The following is a 23,811-nucleotide window of genomic DNA, read 5'->3' on the forward strand; positions in this document are numbered from 1 at the left end:
GACAGTGAGAGTACCAAACCTGATACACATGAATGCCCAGGAAGAGTGTCTCTGGATGTCAGCCTTGTGTATGTCAATGAAACAAGAGTACAGGAGTATCAAAGCACACTAACAAACCACTGGTAAGCTTGTTTCTGCTACAAATACAAAACCAAAGGCTAACTATGAGCTACCCTTTGAAACTTGTGCCATGATGCTAGTGGCCTGTAAGGCACTGACCCACACATATTGGCTATGGTAGGAAAAATAATAGAGTCTGAGACATGAGTGAGAGCTTGCATTGTATCTGAAAAAAGGAAAATTCATTTGAATGGTCACAATTATCTAACTTTGTCTTATTTTTGTGTACTTACTGTACCAGCTCTAATGAATTTGTTATAATGGCCATTCAGCACTTAAATGACCTAAGCTTTAAAGCTTCCTGTGGCATTTAGTCATCTTTATAATGAAGTCCTTCAAAGGGTTGCACTGTCCATAGTGCTGATTTTTATAGGTATGAACTAAATGCTTCAGGTTCAGTGATTTGCAGCAAAACTGAATACCTTTAGTTTACACAGAGAAAACAATCTTTGGTGTCTACAGTTAAAAAAGCAATATTAACTGATACAAACCAGTGTTCTTAGGAAACTAGTTTGTATGTTGTGGCTATGGAATGAATAAGGTTTTCATGTTCATATCATGAACATTTCATGTTCATATCATATCTAGAAGGGCTTATAATTACCAACACTGAAAAATTATTTATATATCTGGCCTTTGATCAACAAACATTCAAACAATTTGTCAATGGTCTCTTGGCAGTGTTAGGAATATACTTCTAGGGCCTAAAAAAGACCTGACATAAATCGTTCGACTGTAGAGAGTCTGGGAAATTGATATGGCCTGTCTTCTGTTAAAGTTCCATTTGTTCCTGCATAGTGATTGAACAGCTGAGAATCATCACTGAAATATTGTATTACATCACATGCACTAGTGATTTGAGTGGAAATACCTCGCTCTTTAGCAGATGGCATAGTCTTTACTTTCTACCAACACCATGAGCCATTTCACCATTCTTTACCTGTCTCTTTAGTTGACAAATATATAAGATACTACAGGATCTATAAAAATAACCACACCTTTATGCCAGTAATCCCACTTCTGAGAATTTTAAGAACGTAAATGAGCCTAAGCCAAACCTCAATTGCATAAAGATACTTATAAAGGGCCAGTCCCATGGCCCAGTGGTTAAGTTCATGCGTTCCACTTTGGTGGCCCATGGATTTGCCGGTTCCGATCATGGGCATAGACATGACACCACTCATCAGGCCATGCTAGGCAGTGTCCCACATGCCACAACTAGAAGTACCCACAACTAAAAATATGCAACTATGTACTGGGGGACTTGGGGAGAAAAAAAGCAGGAAAAAAATATACAAGATTGGCAACAGTTGTTAGCTCAGGTGCCAATCTTTAAAAAAAAAAGATACTTATATAAAGATATAGTGAAGATTATATAGATAATCTAATAATCTATATAACGTCATAATGCCTGCTAATGGGGGAATTCATGTAATCAGTTAAGATATATAAACCAGGTAAATTATTAAGGAGTCATTAAAGTTACTCCTATGAAGACTATAGAAATTTTGAAGAATGTTTATATCATTTTAAGTAAAAACAGCAGAATGTTAAATGTTATGCATAATACCTAGGCAAATACATACTCTCAAATCTTTTTCTTTAAAACCATTGGCTTTGAATTCAGGCTATTTAGATACGAATCCTGGGTTGTAAATTTTCTCCCTATGGGGTCTTGTACAAATTGACTATCCTCCTTGTGCTTTGGTTTCTTCAGCTATTAAAAGGAAGCTGGTACTAAATAGTATGACTTGTTATCAGAGTAAAATAAGATGATACCCGTAAAGCGCTTTGTGGAATAACCATCATAAAGCCAGCATATAATGAGCATTTACTTACTACCTTTTCCAGAATGAGGAACATGTATAGTACAAGAGTTGCTCTCCCATACCTCACTGAGCTACCATGAGAGGAAATAAAGGAAAGAGTGAAAGAGTTTGAATTCTGTGCTGGAAGCTGTCAAATGCATGACTGTTATCCTCATGGCAGGACTTGTTCCTTTTACTCAGGAGTCTTCTTTCATTGGTCTGTATTACCTGAAGGAAATAAGATGAAATAACTGAATGACATATTAAATATGAGGAAAAGAAATAACTAATTCATGTCATGAAGACGAGAATATGACCCCCATATACCCATATATATACCCCATATATTCCGTTTACTTGTATAATGCTAGCATCCAACAAGAGAATTTATGTAGAAAGCACTATTAGTATTAACTCTAACATAAAAGTTTGGAGGTAATAAACTTGCACTTATCTACCCTGACTTTTGTTCAGTGTCCCCCGTAAACATACATGAATGATATCTCTCGCTTTGAAGAAGTACATGGTTTTAAAGGTTAGTTAAGCATGACAAAGGGAAAATTTCTAAGTTTGGGATGCTTCCAAAAGAGGCCAATAAATTTCCACATCTGTTCTATTATCTCGCTTGCACCAGGAAACATTCTACCGATTAGTTAATTAACTTTAAGAACAAACCAAATTAGTTTAAAATGCAATTGAAACACAAGCCTATAAATTGTAATTAAAACCGCATGCCGTTGATATAAATTTTTCAAAATATTTAAGGAGAGTGAATTTCAAAAGGATGCACATTTTATGGGAGATTGATAAATACAGGCAAATTTATTCAAATGGTGGATTTTTAAAATAATATTTTAATTAGCCCTTTCATCACAATGATTCAGAATTCTAGATACGAATAGAATATCTACTCATTGTAGTTGATTAATACGAAATTTCCTTGTTTATACCTCAATAATCAAGTCTTACCCTAATAATAAACTGACTCATTGATTAATAAAAATAAAATATTAAGTCGATTAAGAATTGAAAACTCTTAAAAATTGCTAACAGCGCTAGTTTATAAACTCCTATGAGGGTAAAGATAATGTTACTCTAACATCATTATCAATACCAACATTTAGTATTCATAAAGCACTGTTAATGTTAAAATTTCTTCAGCTTGATCTCATGTGTATTTAGAGAACAGAAGCTTATTTAAATGTATTTATTAATTATAAAGCAAATTAATGGCTTTATTCTCACTAGTAATCTGTCAGTAACAAGCAAACGCCTCATTAATCAAACAAAACCTGCAGAAATAGGCTTTTTTTGGTCTTAAAGGAAGGAATATAATTCCAAAAGATGGAAGTGATTTTTTTTTGTTAATGTCTAGAGTAGAATGCTTATAATTCTAGACAAGGCATGAACTAAATTGGATTCTTTCAACGATATGGTGCTCTAGGTGGATCAAACTTTTCGACTGATCTCATCATCCTCTAGAGCTAGAAGGAACATCTAAGGGATTTGGGGTACTGCAGGAATTTGATATTTAAAAATATTTGTTTTATCAAAATGTTCCTCCTTATGTCTTTGCTGAATCTCTTCCTATTGCCACACAAATCTGTTTTTTTTTTCTTGTCCTGTCATGAACATCAGTAAAGAACAGATGAAGACCAGCATACTTGGCTTAGACTTGTAGGAATTTATTGTCATCACTCAAATTTTCTTTCCTCAGATAGAATTTCTCCACTTTTTTTTTTTTTTTGAGGAAGATTAGCCCTGAGCTAACATCTGCTGCCAATCCTCCTCTCTTTGCTGAGGAACGTTGGCCCTGAGCTAACATCTGTGCCCATCTTCCTCTACTTTATATGTGGGGCGACTGCCACAGCATGGTTTGCCAAGCAGTGCCATGTCCGCACTTTGGATCGGAACTGGTGAACCCCAGGCTGCAGAAGCGGAATGTGTGAACTTAACCAGCGGGCTATGGGGCTGGCCCCTAAAATTTCTCCAGTCTTACTGGATAGGTGATAAGATTTCTAAGAGGTTAAATGTAAAAAAATTCAGTTGAAATCTCTGAAACTTCTGGTTAATTCCCTATTTCAAATTTTGTTCATATGCTTTGCAATTATAAGAGATATAGATCTCTTTAATCTGATAGTTTTTACTTGAATTACTGGTATCAACTTGCTGCTAGATTTTTATATATCACACAAGTTACATGTTCCATCTAAAGAAAATTAAAGAACTAATGGAAATGGAACTTCTTAAAAATAAAAAAAGAGCCAAATGGTAAAAATTTGGAGATGATATGATAAGCTAAGATGGTCAAGTTTTGCCTGGGATCTGTGAGGTTCTTGCTATTTATGTTACAAGTGTTAACTACTATAAGTTGAAAAGAAGGGTTCTGAGGAAGAAATCAAAATGAAGCAAAGAAAATGACCATTTTCAACAAAAAACAAGAAAATGGAGTGTCCCTTGACGTGTTCAGAAAGGAACACGGCCATGCCAACATTCATTCTAGCCCAGTGAGACCCATTTCAGACTTCTGATCTCCAGAACTATAAGATAATAAATTTGAGTTATTTTAAGCCACTAAGTTTGTAATAATTTGTTACAGCAGCAATAGGAAACTAATACAAAAACAATTTATTCTTTTGATGATATCCACTTTGGGTTATGTTTAGTTTTTGAATGTTACGAAAAATGCTTTTAATCAGTATGTTTGAACTCTTTTTCTGGTGAAAAAGGTACATGCTTCTGATAAGTATATACAGCATTTATAAGAGGAAAATACTCAATAACACACCATGTATATCTTTAGCTTTAGGAGATAGTGTCAAATGACTTTCCAAATTTACATTTTCATTATCAATGTATAAGAGTTCCAATTGTTCCAAACCTTTCTGAATACTTGTTATTGTCAGAGTTAATTTTAACTATTCTGTGGGTCTATAGTGATACCTCAATATGATTTTAACTTGTATTTCCATGATGCTTAATAGTTATAATAGTAGCTTAAAACCTAAACACGTTTTCATATTATATGATTCACATGATCTGGATATCCTTATTTTTGTAAAGTAACCATTCATGTCTTTTGCTCATTTTAAAAAATGATTTGTCCATTTTCTTACTGATTTTGTGAGGTTTTTGCAGATTCTGGATACAAATCCTTTCAAAATATGTGTATAAAAATCTATTCCCATGGGGCTGGCCCATGGCCAAGTGATTAAGTTCGTGTGCTCCACTTTGGCAGCCCAGGGTTTCACCTGTTTGGATCCGTGGTGCAGACACGGCACTGCTCATCAGGCCATGCTGAGGTGGCACCCCACATAGCACAACTAGAATATACAACTATGCAATGGGGAGCTTTGAGGAGGAGGAGGAGGAGGAGGCAGAGGAAGAGGAAGAGGAAGAAGGAGAAGAAGGAGAAAAGAGGAAGATTGGCAACAGATGTTAGCTTAGGTGCCAATCATTTAAAAAAAAAATAAATCTATTCCCACTCTGTGGCTTGTATTTTCTCTCCTAATGGTGTTGTTTCATGAACAGAAGTCCTGATCTTTAAATTAATACTTTTCTTCATAGTTAGTGTCATATTCTGTAATATTTCCTACTTCTAGCCAATAATTTTCCTCTAAGTGCTTTATAGTTTCACCTTTCCTATTTATAGATGTATGATGTTTCTGAAATTTAGCATTTTGTGTACAGTGAGGTAGAGGTGAAAATTATTTTTTCCATATAGAGATACAATTTATTCAGTATCATGTATTGATAAGACCATCCTTTCACTTACTACTGCAATGCTATGTTTTTAATGTAACCAATTACTGCTTGCACCAAGGCCACACCTCCCATTGGCTGCTTTCAGCCAATGATTGAGTGTCACAGAGATACTGAGGCAAACACAGGACTCCTCTGACAGCCAACTTTGGCTTGAAGATTCCCATACATCTTTGCCCATCTCTTTTTTCTGAGACCTCCTGCAGTCTAGGTCACTTCCATACAATCTTTTCTCCCTCTGTCTTTCACTAAGGGTCAGAATTGCATCCTGGTCTGACAACTTTCCCAAATTTCTCTGAGTTTCTACCAATTTCCCTCATACAGGCATTTCCTCTAATAAACTACATGTTTAATTTCATCTTGGAGTCTGCTTCTCAGAGTATCTGGGCTAACATAAGTGGTGTCAAGAGTGGTCCAAGAAAACAGGTGGTTAGATGAGCATTTGGGATTGGCTCAAAGGTGGGATGGGGCATGGATATAGGTAGGATAAATAGCTACTTGACTGTTAAAGATTTCTCCATGACATGACATGACATGATGTGACATGAGAAATTATCCCAGTTGAGCAGGGATGTTGTCTCAGGCTCAACGATATAGGCATTTGAAATATGTAAAACAAAGCCTACAAATACAGCAGAGTTGGCATTTTCCTGCCAAGTTGTGTTGACTCCCTGCAGAAGGATAATGAGAGACTAGGGACTATTAACAAGCAGCTGTTAATGGCTGAGTGTGAGAGCCAGAGAGCCCCAGTGGTGGATATAAAGGGCCCTTATCATCTGTACTGTAAGGGCAGACACAGATGAACAGCAGGTTGAAGACTTAATTGTGAGAACAGCTCCAGAGATGCTTGAATTCTCAGCAAAGGCAGGTCAGTTACGTGAAGGTCAAGACCTAGTAGGGGAAACCAGGGATCCTGAAAACTTGGAAGAGGCCATCTGGACGAGTGCCCCTGAGGGTGATGACACTCCCATTCCCATGGACATTCTGGGTATGCAGAAGTGGCCCATCCTTCTCCAGTAATGGCTAGAACTTACACTGTGCTGGAAGATACTGCAGAAGTTCCTTTCCCACAGGCAACAGGTGACCCCTCAGGAGCTGCCCCACCTTCTATCCTAGAGGCTAGGCTGATACCAAAGTTCAAATCCCAGTATAAACGTCGCCCCCTCTCCCCCCGCCATACTGGGCCTGTAAAGAGAAGATATAAATAAAAAAATATAAGAATTAGATGACATGTACCTGCAGGAGCTGAAGGACTATTCCTGGGGTTCTTTTTTAGGGTGTTTCATAAAGGGGGCTGGAGTTCAAGGCTGTATAAGCAAGAATTCATTAACTTAGGGCTGCATCTTCAGGACACATGATTTAACACTGTACAAAAACACTAGGAAATGGGGCAAATTTGCTGCAGGGGGCCTCTTAGGAGCTTGGAAGAAACATTGGCCAACTCTTAGCTAGTGAAAATGCCTGAATTACCCTAGAAGACTGTAGAGGAAAGAATAAAGCATCTAAAGGGAGTGGATGTGACAGTTAATTTTGATAGGGTGCCCAGATATTTGGTTAAACGTTATTTCTTGGTATGTCTGTGAGGGTGTTTCTGGATGAGATTAATATTTTAACTGATAGACTGAATAAAGCAGATGTCCCTCCCTGATGTGGGTGGGCCTCATCCAAACCCTTGAAGGCCTCAAGAGAATAGAAAGTGGATTAAGAAAGAATTGTCTCTCTTTCTATCTGACTCTGAGCTGGGACATCAGTCTTCTTCTGCCTTCAGGCTTGGTCTGAAACTGGAACTACATCGTCAGCTCTCCTGGGTCTGGATTTCTCAGCTTCCACAATTGTCTGAGCCAATTCCTTTTACTAAATATATTTTTATATCTATACATCCTATTGATTCTATTTCTCTGCAGAACCCTGACTAATACAGATTTTGATATCAGAAGTGGTGCTAGAGGAACAAAATTTCAAGGACAAGTTTTCTGAATTGGTTCTGGGGTTTCTGGAACTGGCTCTCTAATCTGACTAGATGTAAAGATGCTAATGATTCCACTTCCAGGAGTAAAGAGAGCACTAATGGTCTATTGTGTGATCTAACAATAGAAATACTCAAAATATCCCCAATGGATACTCCTATTCAACCACTTATAAGAAGCTGTGTGATTGTGGATATGATACTTTTGGACATTTTTGGAAATATAATGAATATGATGAGGTGACTAGTTGCCCCTGATGTCACTGGCATGAGAAAAGCATGAGTTCAGGAATTCAAATACCTAGCTTCAGCTCCATATAGATTAACTGAAAGCTTTTTATTTGCCCTGAAGGAGATCCTTATTTCTTGTAGCTGCAGGGCTGAGACTGCTGAAAATCGAATGCAGAATCTGATCTGGTGACTGGCTGAATTCCACCACAAGTTAAACTGCCAGCCTGTTCAGAACTATCTATAAACCAGCCTGAACTTTTGTTCCCCAGTCAACTGCCATGGGCATATGAGTCACTTGTTCATGCCACCTACTTGTGCCTTTAGGATCTGCTCAAACACAAGTTTGTGTGTTAGAATTTCATTTAAAGATGGAGTGCTGCTATGTGTGTCTCAGTTTATAGTGGTCAACTTATATCACGGGGTCTATTGATGGCTCATGGATAAACATTCAGTTTTCACAAAGGCCCAGGAGCAAGACACAAGCCGGCTTTCACAGTTATCTGAAAAGAACAGAACAGCTTTTATTTTTGAAATCTTAAGGCTTTGATGTGAGTCACCTATAGATCCTACTCTAGGCTCCGTAACACATCACTCTCTTCCACAGACACTTCAAGCGACATTTGATAAATATGTCTCATGGCCTATCTGACAGGGTAGCTTTTGTGGTAGCCCACAACTATTTCAGAGCCTCCTTCAGAGGCCCACTAAAATCTTGCAACCTTATAAAATACTCTGTGTATGTATTAGAGAAGTGCACCCCCCAAAAGTATATAATTCATGAAAAATTCAGCATACTCCTAGGCACTGTGTTTCTTTTTTAGTGATAAGGTATGCCAGATGTACTAATTTGTCCCTTACCTTAGAAAGGACATTTTGACATGCACTAGGCCACTGCACCCATAGAAATTTTATCAAGGTAAACCCTGAATTATCATAGTTCTACTTTTTCCCTAAGAATGAATATTTCTTACCAAAGTGTCTAGGATATTTCCTAGTTTTTGATCAACAGACATCATCATGACATCAATCACCATCGTGATCTCATCACCGTAGTTGACTAGACTGATCTCCTGTAGAATGGCTAGATGAACAATTTTTCTGCAGAATAAATTAAGATGGAGTACTGGAGGGTTGGTGAGTTAAGATTAGGAAGGTATATTGCTGTCCTTTTCAGGTGAAACCAAACTGCTTCTCAAATATATATAGGAAAAAAAAATGGGAAGATAAATACCAGCAAACCAGATATCTTTGTTGGTTTGCTCCCAAAAAGGAACTGCATCTGCCATAGTAGCTGCATCTCTGCAACCCTTCCATGAATGCGGCATTGCTTTTGATTTCCTGTTTTGGTAGATAGAGGCAGTTATGGATTTTTAAACTTGACTTTTCCTATTATAATAATCCTCATTTCATAAGTGAGGGAACCAATATGGAGACTTTACCAGTTGCTGAGAAACTCTATTCCAACAGTATTTCAGAATTGGGGAAATAAACATGGAGTTTGTTGGTATCCACCAGGCCTGCTGTGAGATAAACCAAAGTCAAGACTCTGTGAATGACCTGAACCCAAAACCCCCGGTCTTAGTGGTAGAGCTCAATCACAATTTTTGGTTCACAGGGATTTAGCATTAGTTCAGAGTGAAGTGTCCAATAACCCCTGCAAAGCCTTCACATGTTCCTTTCTTTAATACTTATTCATGTTAAGTTCCTTTGGGGCAAGTCCAGAAGGGAGATTTGCAGAATCAAGTTTAGGCACTGTTGTAGGGTTCTTCTTCAAGGGGACCTCAGTCTTCATTAAGGACTCCTTTCATTCAAGGGATTCTAGGACTGTGAACTAATTAAAATTTGGGGATTAGGGAGACAGCCTAAATTCTAAGTAGGGATGATTTAGGTCAGATCTCAATTCATTGAACCAAGAGATTTTTGCTTACAGAAATTATATAAGACTTTAGTAGCAACAATTTTCATTGCTGAAGATCTCCAAGGGTGAAATTATTCTGATAATTCTTACAGTACTCATTCTCATTACAGTAATAATGCCCACTTCATCTTTGTTTATTAAAAGCTGCCATTTCGATTCTGTCCCTCTGGGATCCTAGCATTGCCATTGAATTTAGGGAAGCTGTTCTGATGGCAGCATTTTCCACTCTAATTTCTAGTTTGTGGAGAAATTACAGAGATTTTAAAAAACTAGTGCTCTTCTCACCAATGTATTCTTCAAAGCCACTATTCAAGCGGTATCCTATAGACCTTTCTGGAATGAATAGTTATGGGAAGGGGAAGGTTGCTCATGATAAATCCATCTCCTTATTCCAATCTAATCCTTTAGATACTTTCATCTATGGTTTATAAATGAAGTACAGTCATTACAATTTCAGTTAATACAGGGCATTGTTGGGTTCAGATTCATTCAACCTATTAAGCCAAATGCCAGAATCACTACCAGATGCTCAAGCTGACAAATTGAATCTAGACTATCTGGTTAGTGCATCCATAGCAATAAATTTGTTTCGTCCCGGCATTATATTCATTCCACCCCGAGAATCCATTCTCATACATATTCCTAAGGTTTCTGTGAATATTAATTGGAAAAATCTTGCAATTCTTTGAATATGCCTATAGTATCTTTCAAGGTCTTACGTGGTGTCCATACCCCTAGGATCTGCTGGGGTTTGAATCCAGTTTTAAGTCTAGAAGAAATAAGTACTGAATGGTGAGAGGAGGAGTTTGAGAGGGATTGACCACTCACAGAAAGTGAAAATAAACTGTCACTACTGACAATGGAAGGTGGGTAGATCTGGGGGACTTCACAGAATACATCCACATGTTCTGACTACTCTTTTTCAATCACTGTTATAACTATTGGAAGAGACCCTACAAGGCTGTGAATTCAGGTGTTGAAATTCAGCAACCTGCAAGATCTAATTTAGTGTCAGTTTTCAGGAATCTTGTCCCTGCAGCTACAAGGATAAGGGTTTCTTTCAAAATGATTATAGAAACTTTCTGGTTCCTTACCCAGGCCCTGAGTTAGGAGTTTAAAGCTCTGAGCTCATTATTTTCTTACTACAAGTTTTCTAGTACAATTTAAAGAAATTAAGCAACCTCATAGTCTTTGTAATCTTTATGCCCACTATAATGTTTTATTGCAGTGGCTACTTGATCACCTAAAGCTTTGCATAGCAACTTGACCCTTTCAGTTGACTTCAGGTGACAACTTAAGTATTTTGACACCGTATGCCATCTGCTACCAGTGTTGCATTTATCACTAAAAATGGAGTCCTTAATGCCTTTGAGGCAAAACAGATCAAAGAATTGGTTCTAAATTCCCATTCTTAAAATTATGTTCCCTGGAAGCACTTCAATTACGAAAACCTTTATCAGCCTGGGTTTCGTTGGAAAACAAAACTACTACATGTGTGTTTTAGACTGAGTTCCATGGATTCAGAGTCTGAGACAAGTATTCTCTTGCAAGTGATTGAGGATGTTCTCAGGAGAAACTGCTAAGACAGAGAGGGAAGTAGGATCGGAGCCGGGGGAAGGACAAGAAAGGTGTTATTTTAGCTGAAGTCTAGCCTTAGTTTACCACCACGAGGAATTCTTGAGTGTGAATGGCGCCATGGAAGTGCCTCATCTTGAGGCAAGGGGTCCAGAGTTTTGTTTCCTCATATCAGTTGGAAAAAGGCCACCCTAAGAATTTTTGGGTAAGGTGGCATCCACAGGTGATGGTGGCTCTTCAGACAAGGGAAAAGCCATGTTCCATTAGCCACCAACAGTCACAGCATCTGGGAAGGAGTGTGTTGAGCCAGTAGAGGTGATCTGGGCAGATCACCAACAGCATCTACTGAAAAATATTATGGGAATGAGGGAATTAATAAGGAAAAAGTGTTTATGCAAATATAGGAGTAGCTCCTGAATGAAGATAGCAGAAACAGTGATAAACCCTCAGTCTAATGCCCTGGAGCATGAAAGAACACTGCCAATATCAGAAAATTCTATGATCTGTTGCAACAGTCAAGTGTGAACTTGTGTCCAGGTCTGAATGGCTGCTGTACTTGACTGCCATGATCTTCTGAAAAGTGGCTTCTCCCACTTCTGACTTCCAAATCTCCCAAAATTCCTGTCCTTGGAAAACAATAACCTAAAACTCTAGAGGGAATTGTATTCTAGAATATGGGACTGTTGTTAGGTGCTCAGGTGATAGCAACTAATCCAGCACGTGTGCCAATTAGGTCAAAGATGTCAATGATGCTTTCAGATCTTATATATCATTATTAATTTTTTGTCATCTTGCTCTATCAGTCATTTTGAGAGGCGTGTTAACGTCTCCCACTGCTATTGTGGTTTGGAGTATTTTTTCTTTGGGTTGTATCAACTTTGTTTTGTATATATCAATGTTATGTTATTAGGTACATCAAATTCAGAATTATATATCTTCTTGGTACGTTGATCCAATTTTATTATGAAATATTCTCTTTTATCTCTAGTAATGCTTTTTGCATTAGATTCTATTTTGTCTGTTATTACTGTAGTGACACTAGCTATCTTAGGCTCTTGTTTGCATAGTATATCTTTTTTCCATCTTCTTATTTTAATCCTTTTTTTCCATATTTTTATTTTAATCCTTTTAATTTGAGGTGTGTCTTTTATAAACACCATTAAGGAAATCCATTCTGATAATCTTAATTAACTGGATTGTTTTTCCCATCCATATAAAATGTTACTACTGGGGTATTTGTGGTTATTTCTACCTCCTATTTGGTTTTTACTTATCTTGTCTGTTTCAATTTCCTTTCTTCCTTCTTTTTTATTAATTAATTATTTTTATTATTCTACTTCACCTCTACTAATTTAGTGATTTTAAATTAATTTACTATTCTTTTACATCACACACTAAAGATTATAATATGCATTCTTAATTTATTACAGTTTAATATAAAGTGCTATTTTTATCATTTTTCAGACAATGTGAGAACTTTAGAACTCTAACTACATTGTCTCCTCCCACATTTTCTGGTATAATTGTTTTTTTTTTTAACTTCTAAAACTTTACTTAGGTAGATTTTACCTGAAAAATTCTCATGTAGTCATTGTCTTAATTTTATTTGTTATTTTTTGGCACACAAATCTATAGATTTTAACACAGGCATAGATTCATGTAAAAGCCACCACATTCAGGATGCAGAACCATTCTATAACACAAAAATCTTCCTCAACCTACTCCTTTGTTACACCATTCCTCCAAGCTCTAACCTCTAATTATCATATTTTCTCAATCATTGTAGGTTAAAAACCCACAAGACATTCTTATTATTGCTTACACAGTCAATATTTATTTATACTTAGCCACCTACTGACACTTTCCATTATATTTCATTTTTTCTTGCATTGTCATTTTTCTATCTAATGTATTTGCCTTCTGCCTAAAGAACTGCTTTTAAGATTTTTTTTCAATGCATGTAGAGGTGATTTTTTTTTTTCAGTTTTAATTTGGCCAAAACTGGTTTTTAAAATTTTTCGTTTTGCTTGTTTTGTTTTATCTTCACTTTTAGGGGATATTTTTGTTGGGTGTAGAAATAGAAGACAGCAGTCACTCATTTTTAGCACTTTAAACACATTATTCTACTATCTTCTGGTTTTCATTCTTTTGGTTGAGTTGACAGATGCCAGTCTAAATGTTCTTCCTTTGAAAGCAACGTGTCCTTTTTACTGTGGTTGTTAAGAGTTTCTTAGTGTTTGGTTTTCATAAGGTTTACTAAAATTGCATAGAGATAATTTTATTTTCTATGTTTTCCCTCTTTTGTGCTCTGTGTGCTTCAGCTTAAATATTTTTAACTGATCTATCTTCAATACATTAATTCTCTCCTGATTCTTATCTTCTCTAAAGTAATGTGTTTAGTCTTTACTTTCAAGATATTACATTTTTCATTTTTTAAAAAAACTGTTTTGAATGAATTACTTGACATTCTTGTTCTCTGGAAAAATTATCCATCTTAGCAATTTTTGTGTTTGGATCATCTGTGGGTTTGTTTCTCTTAATTGGTCTTTCTTTTTTTCCTAGTTCTTGATATTTCTAGTAATTTTTGATTGTGTGACTGATATACTGATGAATTATAGGTTGAGATGATTTTATCTTCCTCTCAAGAGAGTTTACTTTATCTTGTGGTAGCACGTAGGTTCAGGATAGATCACTTAATATTATCAAAGACTAAGCTCATTTAGGACCAGATTACGGTTTTAGAAGGCTCTGGTTAATCTCCACTTTGAGAGTTTAGCTCTTCAAGAGCCTCAAATGAGAGCCTGGAGTGATTATTAGGCTCTCACCCAGGTCTTAATAGAAGGTTCTAAACTCAATTTTTTCTCTTTTCTACCATGAAACTATAAAAATCTCTTTTCTGATTTCTAGTGTCTTTCTCTTTATCTTCTTAGTCTCTTACTCTGTGCGTTTCAGGAACATGGTAATTCCTTGTACAAAAATCTACTACATATAGAATCTTGGCAATCATGATCTCCAAATTTGTCTTTCTACCTCCTCAAAATGGTCAAAAATATTGCAGGCTCTCTACTTCTTCACAGTATTCAGGTAATTTTTAATTTTTGGCTTCTGGCTACCTGCATCTTCACCAAGAATCAGCAAATGCCCTCAGAGGCAATATGGCTCTAAGATCGTAGGCTTATATTCACCAGTTCTCTTTCTAATACTTTTGTCAAAATTCATATTTCTGGGGCTTGATGTGTCTCACTCGAATTTTACGCCCACCATTGGCCAAAGGAAGTCAGAGCCTTTTATCAAAAGTTCTGAAAAGAGTGCAGCCGGACTTCAGATTTTGGCTGTTGTGGCCCTACAGGTCCTATTGCCTCAAAAGATCTCTATGATGTTTTCAAAAATTTCTTGTACATTGTTTGGATTTTTATATTTGACGTTTTCTATCTTACTGAGAATGCGAGTCTTCCATAAGATATTACACTATTGTCAAACACTGAAGTCCAGCCTTCACTGTTGTTGAGACTATCAATATGGGGCCATGAGTTTCTTGGCCAATGATGGACAAAGAAATCAAGTGAGACACATCAAGTCCAAGAAATACAAATTTGATCAGGATAATAAAAAGTTTAAAGAAAGTGTAAACCCAGCACCTACCTGAAAAGATGACTCATTATTTACCGCTCAAAATAGCCAACTCATTCCCGTGGATTGTAAGGTCTTGTGGTTGCAGTTTATCTCCTTAATTGATAATGAACATTATCCCCAAATCACTAAAATATATGATCATATTACCTCAAGTCAGTTTCTACTGTTGACATCCAAGGAACTGAATCAATCCACTTGCACATATACACGTATATGTATATAGCATGTGTCTCAGCAAGATTATGAGGCTATAAAGGCAGAAAATATTATTTCTTTGTCTATAAGACATCCCGAAGCTTGAATATTGTTTTTACTAACTATATGTTAAATTGAATTAAATTTTATATTTTATTTCAGATTCCCAAATTAAAATAACTAATATTAATAAAATATTATAGTATCATCCAAAGTAAATAAAAACTGAAATTCAGATAGTCCTGTAACATAAACCACCCATGAAAATAAAAGAAGAAATCAAAGAAATTGACTTAATGTGATCATTTATGAACACGATTATGAGTCATTCTAAAACATTGCCTTTCTGATACTAGGAGTCAAATATAACCACAGTATGAAGAATATACTAAATAGTCAATATGTGTTCAAAATTTTTTTCCAAAAATCATGAAAAAACAGAGAAAGCAGAATGACCACCTTTACTTTAAGAATTAGTAATAACTTGGAATTTAAAAATTGTTTCTAATGCTGTGTATATTTCACGCACACAGAACTAGAACAGTCTGCTGAAATAAAAGGAGAGATTTCTATAAACATAATAGGCTATATTAAGCCTGCCCTTATGTTGGATACGATTTCCATTTAATGTCAGAAATTGGCTTTTGAAGATGGCACTCTAAAAATCAAAGCTTTCAATTTTTGCAGCTTCTAAATTGATTAAAGTAGAAAAAGAAGTGTTAAAGAAACATTTTGAGAATATAATCATTCAAATCTCATTTTTTGAAGGGTTGGGGGCAGGGCGTGCTTTGTTTTTATTACATAAGGAAAGGGAAAGGAAAAGGAATGATTGAGACCAGCAATAAAAAGATAACTATGTCAGGAAGGGTAAAGTATTCACATCAGAGCTCTCTGGCCCTTCGCTATTAGAATATAAATGCTACATCTTGAAATAAACTAGGAAATGAAGGTATATATCTTTCTCTTTAAAGTGCCAGATCAGAAGAGGTGAGCTTTTCTCTGAGAATCAGGAGCGCTGCCTTCTGAGGTTTCTGTGATCAAAAATGGGGAAAGCACCGATGTGGAAAGACTGATATTTGAGCCTCAAAAAACTGGTTTTCAGCACCAGCAGTGTTAATAGAAAGGATGTCAGAAGCCCCAGTACTGTCTAAGCTGTTCACACAACGAATTTTTGCATGGGCAGCTGGGGAAATCTAATTCTAAACTTACACAGGATCTCTATTTAGTAATATTTCTGGTACATGAATATACTTTATTCATGTAATTTTTGTCTTATTAAAGCAATAAGGGAGGATTGTTATTTGTAGCAAATTGGGGGTGGGAAAAGTAACACTTTGTGCCCCCAGACTAGTTCAGCTGATTTATGGGGAGTTTATCTTCTTCTGGAATCATCGTTAACTCAAAGAGAACATCTCAGTGGTATGAACTTTGCTTTATTCCAGCTGAATCACTCAAGAAAAGAAATTAGGAACATAGATCTTGGGCAGAAAATTAGCAAAGTTCTTTCCTCCAAGCTCCGGTTGAGGTTTGACACACCTTTGGTACTTTTTCATAAATGACTTCATCTGACCAATGGTCACCCCAATTACTTACAGGATTTTATTGAAACTGCTTTATTCTATGCCTCATACTTTTCATTTAAAAAATCCTCAGCGACTAGTGCTTAGCATAAATTTCACTCTCAATAAATATTTATTAAATTAAGTAACCATTCTAGTCCTAATCTGTCTGAGTACCAATAAACTGGTATAAATTAGGGCTAGGTCCACAATTCTGTAGATCAATTAAAACATCATTTACCAGGTATGCAACCTTTACATTGAATAATTTACTTAACCTCTCAATTTCAATTTTATCATCTACAAAACCTCACACGATTGTTCTATAAATTATAATATCACATCTATAAAGGGCCTCCCACAGAGCTTAATACATCCTATAGGCTGTTGTTATTATTTTTGTTATTATTAACATTTGCAAATGACAAATGAGCCTTCATCTCTTAGATTCGTGAAACTTTTCCCTCTTCATTCAATATCTTAATAAATTGTTATTCACAGGAAGCCAAATTTCAAAGTCCCAAATCATCATGGGTCAATTACAAAGAGCATTTTCTTTGGTCATTTTTTCCCCAAGACACACATACATCTTCATTACTCCATTAGGCAGTTTTATAGAGTTTCCCATAATTTCTGTTAAAATGCTACTCTTTCTCTTGGTGCCTACCTATCATGAAACTCTGAGGGCAGGGACATAATTTTCAAATTGCTTTCTCATTCACTAACGCTTTTACCCATTCTGTTTATTTATTTAATTTTTAAAGATTGGCGCTGAGCTAACATCTGTTGCTAATCTTTTTGGTTTTTTTTCCTTCTTCTCCTCAAAGCCCCCACAATGCATAGTTGTGTATTCTAGTTGTAGGTCCCTCTGGCTCTGCTGTGTGGGACACTGCCTCAGCATGGCTTGATGAGCAGTGCTAGGTCTGTGCTAAGTATCTGAACCGGCGAAAGCCTAGGCCCCTGAAGTGGAATGCATGAACTTAACCACTCGGCCACAGGGCCAGCCCCTACGCATCCTCTTTAAATTGGTGGTCAGTGGAAAAGGCACTGGATGTTGTAGTGGACGTGGTTGTTTTACTACTTCCAGGAATTGACAAGACAGAATATTTTCAAGAGGGGCTATTCAAGAGCACATTTATTTATTTTTATTTATACCATTTTGCTGCAGTCACTAAAGACAAGAGTAGGCAACTGAGACTAATTGAACACTGATAAAAGGCAAGGCATTCGCGTTCGAGCATGAGCATTAGGACAGGGCTGTACCCAGTTTTGGATCATAATCTATTCAACAACAGAAAATACTACTGCTGGAAGGTGATCCAATGAGAAAGGCACTGCACACATTCAGCCCATAAATGGAACAATGGTTGATTCAATCCATGAATCAGAATGAGCAGGTAGTTGCTCTAAATCACATTTTACAGATGAGTTTAAATGACTTATTGGTCACAAAGTGAGGGAAGCAATACTCGTGCAAGGAAAGGAAGAGAAGATGGGATAAAAATGACAGTATTGTCTTCAAATAATAGCTGCTACGGGCCTTCTTCAACCTTCGCCATTTTGATGATGTACTTAAATGAAGTTATATTTATAGAAGATTCATATTAAGATGGGAACACCATTAAGTCTATCCTAAGCCCATTTTTAACCATCTGCCGTATCCTATGATCTCTGTCTACTAAAGCACTCACTTCTGTCTACACTGGCAGTGCATCATGTCAAGGCTCTTATCTCGCCTTTGTTTCTGCTTTTGCGCCATTCCAATCCATTCTTCTAATTGCCGAGTGATCTTTCTAAACTAAAAATCCTTTCTTTTTCACCTACCTGTTAAAATCCTTCAATCTTTCCCTATTTCTTTTGAGAAGATATTCAAATTTCTTACCATAGCCTCTCACAATTTCCCAGTATGGCCATGTAACGATTTTCAACTCTTTCAGAGAACAAATGAAATCAATCCATTGTAACTTTTACTTTGAGAGCAAGATAATCCAAAAAGTTTGCACATTAGGACCGAGGGAAGGAATTTTCAGTGTCTGAAAGCCTGGACATCCTCTATTAAAAGTTTCTTAACTAATAACGCATCTGAAAGGCTCTTTGCCCATTCTCTCCTCATATGGAAATTATGCTTGCCTTTTTAAGAGTGAGATATGTGTATCACTTACGTGTGTGTATATTTCATTCATATTTCATCTTTCACTCACAGCTAGGCCTTGGTGTTCTCTTTTTGAACATAAACAATTTCATAGAACAACATCAGACAAGGCTACTGTGGGAACATGATGAAATAAGACCAAAAACAAGACCATTTCATATTTATGTCTAATCACAGACATAAGCAAGGTCACTGTGCACACCACAAAACACTAAACGTCCCCCACCTCCTGGCTAATACGAGTGGCTGTTACTTTTTTATCTGTTATAGCTTCAGCTTTACTCCAGTCTGTCATTTTTCTAGATAAGGTTGATTAACATATCCAATCACAGAACTATCCCATTTCCTAATATCAGCCAATGCAGAAAAAATCTCTACTTCCTTGAATCTTCGCAAAATCACCTACCCAAAGCCCAAGCTCTTTAAGAAGTCCTTTCTCATTCCTTCTTACTGAGAGGCTCTATAGTTTCTCATGTTGCATGGTCTCCCTAGTTGTTCCAGTAAGAACGACACCCAATCTACTCACAAATATAAATGTATTCCTGGTGGTCTTTGCCTAGTGGGTGTATATATATACACACACTCACTGAATGGTTGAAATCATTCATCTTTAGGTGAGGAGCCAGAAATACCTTTGCTCTTTAAGTCAAATTCCTTCTTTGTTTACTTGTTAAAGTACAGCTGTAATTTGCAGTTATTTTCTATATTTGTCTGCTTTTTCCCACTTCCCCCAGTAAACTAATGCTCCATTAGGGGAAGTGGCTATGATAGCCTTTTCTTTTTTTTTTTAAAGATTGGCACCTGGGCTAACAACTGTTGCCAACCTTTTTTGTTTTTTTTTTTTCTTTCCTGCTTTATCTCCCCAAACGGCACCCCCCTGCCCCCGTACACAGTTGTATATCTTAGTTGCATGTCCTCCTAGTTGTGGGATATGGGACGCTGTCTCAGCGTGGCCTGATGAGCAGTGCCATGTCCGCGCCCAGGATCCAAACCCTGGGCCGCAGAAGCGGAGCGCACGAACTTAACCACTCGGCCACGGAGCCGGCCCCTATGATAGTCTTTTCTAATTTTGATTCTGAGTGCCTAGCACATTATTTTGCACATAGCAGATGCTTGATAAACTTCTGTTGAATGATTGAATAAAAAAAATCAGCAATAATTATTTAGAAAAAGAATTATATTCCAAATGATCACAAAATATAAGATACCTAGAATAAACCAACAAGATAATGTCCAAGACCTAAAAGAATAAACTGATAAAATTAAACTGAGGAATATAAAAAAAATTAAATAATGGAAAGATGAAATGTTTCCAGAGCCAGAACACAAAACTTCAAATATGTGAATTCTCCTTAAAACATTTTAGTTTGTGCTTAGAATCTTGAAAAATTAGATCTGTAGCTCATAGTGCTAGCAAAATAAATTTTAAAGTGTCCAAAGTTTTAATGCCAAGGAAAAGTCTCAATTTTTGGACAATAGTCATAATACATTTTCACTGAGTAAACTGCATAAACTGAAACTTAATATGCTTCTTAAACCAATGTTTTCTTAATACTTTTAGAAGTAGTATTAAGTATTAACATTGTCGTGCTCCCTTATAAAATACATCCTAATAATTTTGCATGTACTTGCTCCTCTAACAGTTAATTTATTTTTTTAATGAGTGTCCTTCCAGATTTTTTTAATAGACTTTATTTTTTAGAAAGTTTTAGATTTATGGAAAAATCACACATATAATACAAAGATTTCATATAAACACCCAGTTTCCTCTATTATTAACATCTTACATTATGGCACATTGTCACAATTAATGAACTACTGTTGATACATTACATTATTATTATTATTATTAAATAAAGTCCTTACTTTATTCAGATTTTCTTAGGATTTATGCAATGTCTTTTTACTGTCCCAGAACCCCATCATGATATAACATTTTATTTAGTTATAACTCCTTAAGCTCCTCTTGGCTGTGATAGTTTCTCAGACTTTCCTTGACAATTTTGAGGGGTATTGGTCTGGTATTTTGTAGAATGCTCCCCTATTGCAATTTGTGTGATGTTGTTCTCATGATTAGACTGGACATATGGGTCTTCTTACACCTTTATTTTACAAAAGGAAAGTACCATTTTCATCACATCATATCAAGGGTACATTCTATTAAAGTGACTTGTGACCGTTGATATTGACTTTGATCGCTTGATTGAGGTAGTGTTTGACATGTTTCTCCATCAAAAAATTTGTTTTCCCCCTTTCTTTACTGCATTCTTTGGAAGGAAGTGACTATGCACAGGGCAGACTTACGGAGTGGAGATTTATATCCTACTGGGTGAGGGTAAATTATTTGAAATTCCTCTGCAAGGGATGTTGACTTCCCTACCATCATACAGTATGTAGCTTTTTCAGATTTTTCTGCTTCTTTCACTTAGAAATATGCATTTCAAATATTTTCATGTCTTTTTGTAACTTGATAGTGATTTTTTTATTATTGAATATTATTATATTGTTTGGATGCACCTCAGTTGTTTATCCATACACCCATTGAAGAGCAATTTGGTTGGTTCCCGTTTTCTATGGCTATGAATAAAGCTGCTATAAACATTCATGTGCAGGTTTTTGTGTGGATGTAAGTTTTCATATCAGCTGGGTAACTTCTTAGGAGTGCAATGATTTCTTGATCGCATGGTAAGACTGTGTTGAGCTCTGTAAGAAACTGCCAAGCTGTCTTCTAAAGTGGCTGCATCATGTTAAGTATTAAGAGTTCTTTGTATATGTGAATACAAGCCCTTTATCAAATGTGTGTTTTGGAAACATTTCTCTCCCATTCTACGGCTTGTCTTTTCATTCTTTTAACTGCTCTTTTAAAGAGCAGTAGTTTTTCGTCTTAATAAAGTACAACATCAGTTTTTCTTTCAGGGACCAAGCTTCTGGTGTTGCATCTAAAAACTTATCATCAAATCCAAGGTTGTCGAGATTTTATTCTAGAAGTTTCATAGTTCTGCGTTTTACATTTATGTCCTCAGTAAAGAGTTTGTTTCCATTTTTTGACTGCAGACAGCTTTTAAGCCTTGCTTGTCTCTCTTCTCCTCTTGTTTCTTATCTGGGCAAACTGACAGGAAAACTCAGTGCTTGCTACTTTGACACCAATGAGAAGCCGTACACACACAAGCCATACACAAACACCTGCCTGCGTGCAGGAACCTTCAACCAACCCCACACCTTTCCACCATAAAAATTCCAACCTGTCTCTTTTCCCTGCTTTCTCATCACTTCAACCCTGCTTGCTTAGCCTGCTGTGCTCTGCCATGATGTGCTGCTTTGTGATGCATTTTCTGAGTTCTCTCTTATGGATTTAACTGACTTCAGCCATAAATTAGGTTAATTGACATTTCAGAACAAGATTCTAGGATTGAGGTTCCTATTAAAGTGACCTAGGGCTGTGTGTCTCAACCCAGACCTATTTGTGTGTCTTAGATTGAACTGTATGTCCGATTCCAGAATAAGCTGTGAATAATGTTAGGTTTAGGCAAAGCCTTTTATCCTCTGACAATTGATTGTGTGTCCCTATCAAATATTGATCCCTGATCTGTAGTGCACTCAGGGGAATAACCTTGTGATATATGGGCCATTGGGTGGTCCCTCGCATGGAGGAAAAGCAGTCATTATTTGAAGACCAGTCTGTATTTGAAGATTTGAATTATTGAGGCCTACACTCCTAAAGGCAGATTGCTCTCTAGGGCCCTACAAAATGCCTTCTCTGCTGCTGCTGATATCTATGTCTGTTGCAAAAAGGGTCTTTATCTTCGGGATTGTAGAAAAGAAGACCCAAGGCACTCCTGTGGTACAGCAAAGGGGTTAATTCAGACATGATGTAAACCCAGAGTCCTTAAGCCCTATAAAGTAACCTTTAGTAGGGGAGGTCCTTAACCCTGATGACATTGACTTGAGGCTCTCTGGATGAAGAAATTTATAAATAAAAGCAAGTAGAGATGACTCTTTCCAGAAATCATACATGCACAGACACACACATGCACAAGAGGCAGAAAGAAAAAGAAGGAAGGAAACTTGGACACGTGGCTACAGGGCAAGGAAACGCAGCAACAACACAATGAAACAGAGGTCTACAATTTGACCAATCACCAGCATAGTGTGGGGGCCTGGAATTGGCCACCCCAAGATATGTCTCTTTGGCATGAGGATTATCTGGGGCTGGTTACTTTTAATAAACTGCAGACAGGAAAGGAACTAAAAGTAAAATTTACTTGCCCTTTGTTAAGAGACATTTACATTTGTAAGGGAAATATCCATCTGTAAAGGTATCTCCCACTCTGTAGCAGGAAGAAGGGGGATGACCTTATCTCTAGAAACTCTTATCAATGCAGAAGGCAAGGGCTTAAATCTGCATAATAATCTTATTCCTGTTTAGTGTGCTTGCCTGGTAACCTCCTGTAACTGACTCCCCCTACCCCCAACATCCTCCTTTGCCTTTAGCTGAAGATGATATTTAAGGTGGTGGCTTCAGCCATTTTGGCGAGATGTTCAGGTTGCCTGAGCCTCTCCCATGTATACATGTTATAAAACTTTGTTTAATTTTCTCCTGTTATTCTGTCTCATGTGAATTTAATTCGTTCTCCTGCCAGAAGAACCCACAGTGGGTAGAGGAAATGTCTTCCTCCCCTACGATAGGTTCTGAATTAATTTAATATCTGCTCAAATGCACCAATGGCAAAAGTTCCTGGCCTTAATCAATACTGGGGCTCAAATTACAGTTAAACTTTGGTTTCCCACTAATTTAAACAAGGCATACCCTATAAACATAAGGGGATCACTGGACATAAAATAATGGCCAAAGAAGTACATTTCATCGTAACTATCAGAATTACACCCTTGCT

The sequence above is a fragment of the Equus asinus genome, chromosome 29, assembly GCF_041296235.1.
Source record: "Equus asinus isolate D_3611 breed Donkey chromosome 29, EquAss-T2T_v2, whole genome shotgun sequence".
NCBI lineage: Eukaryota > Metazoa > Chordata > Mammalia > Perissodactyla > Equidae > Equus > Equus asinus.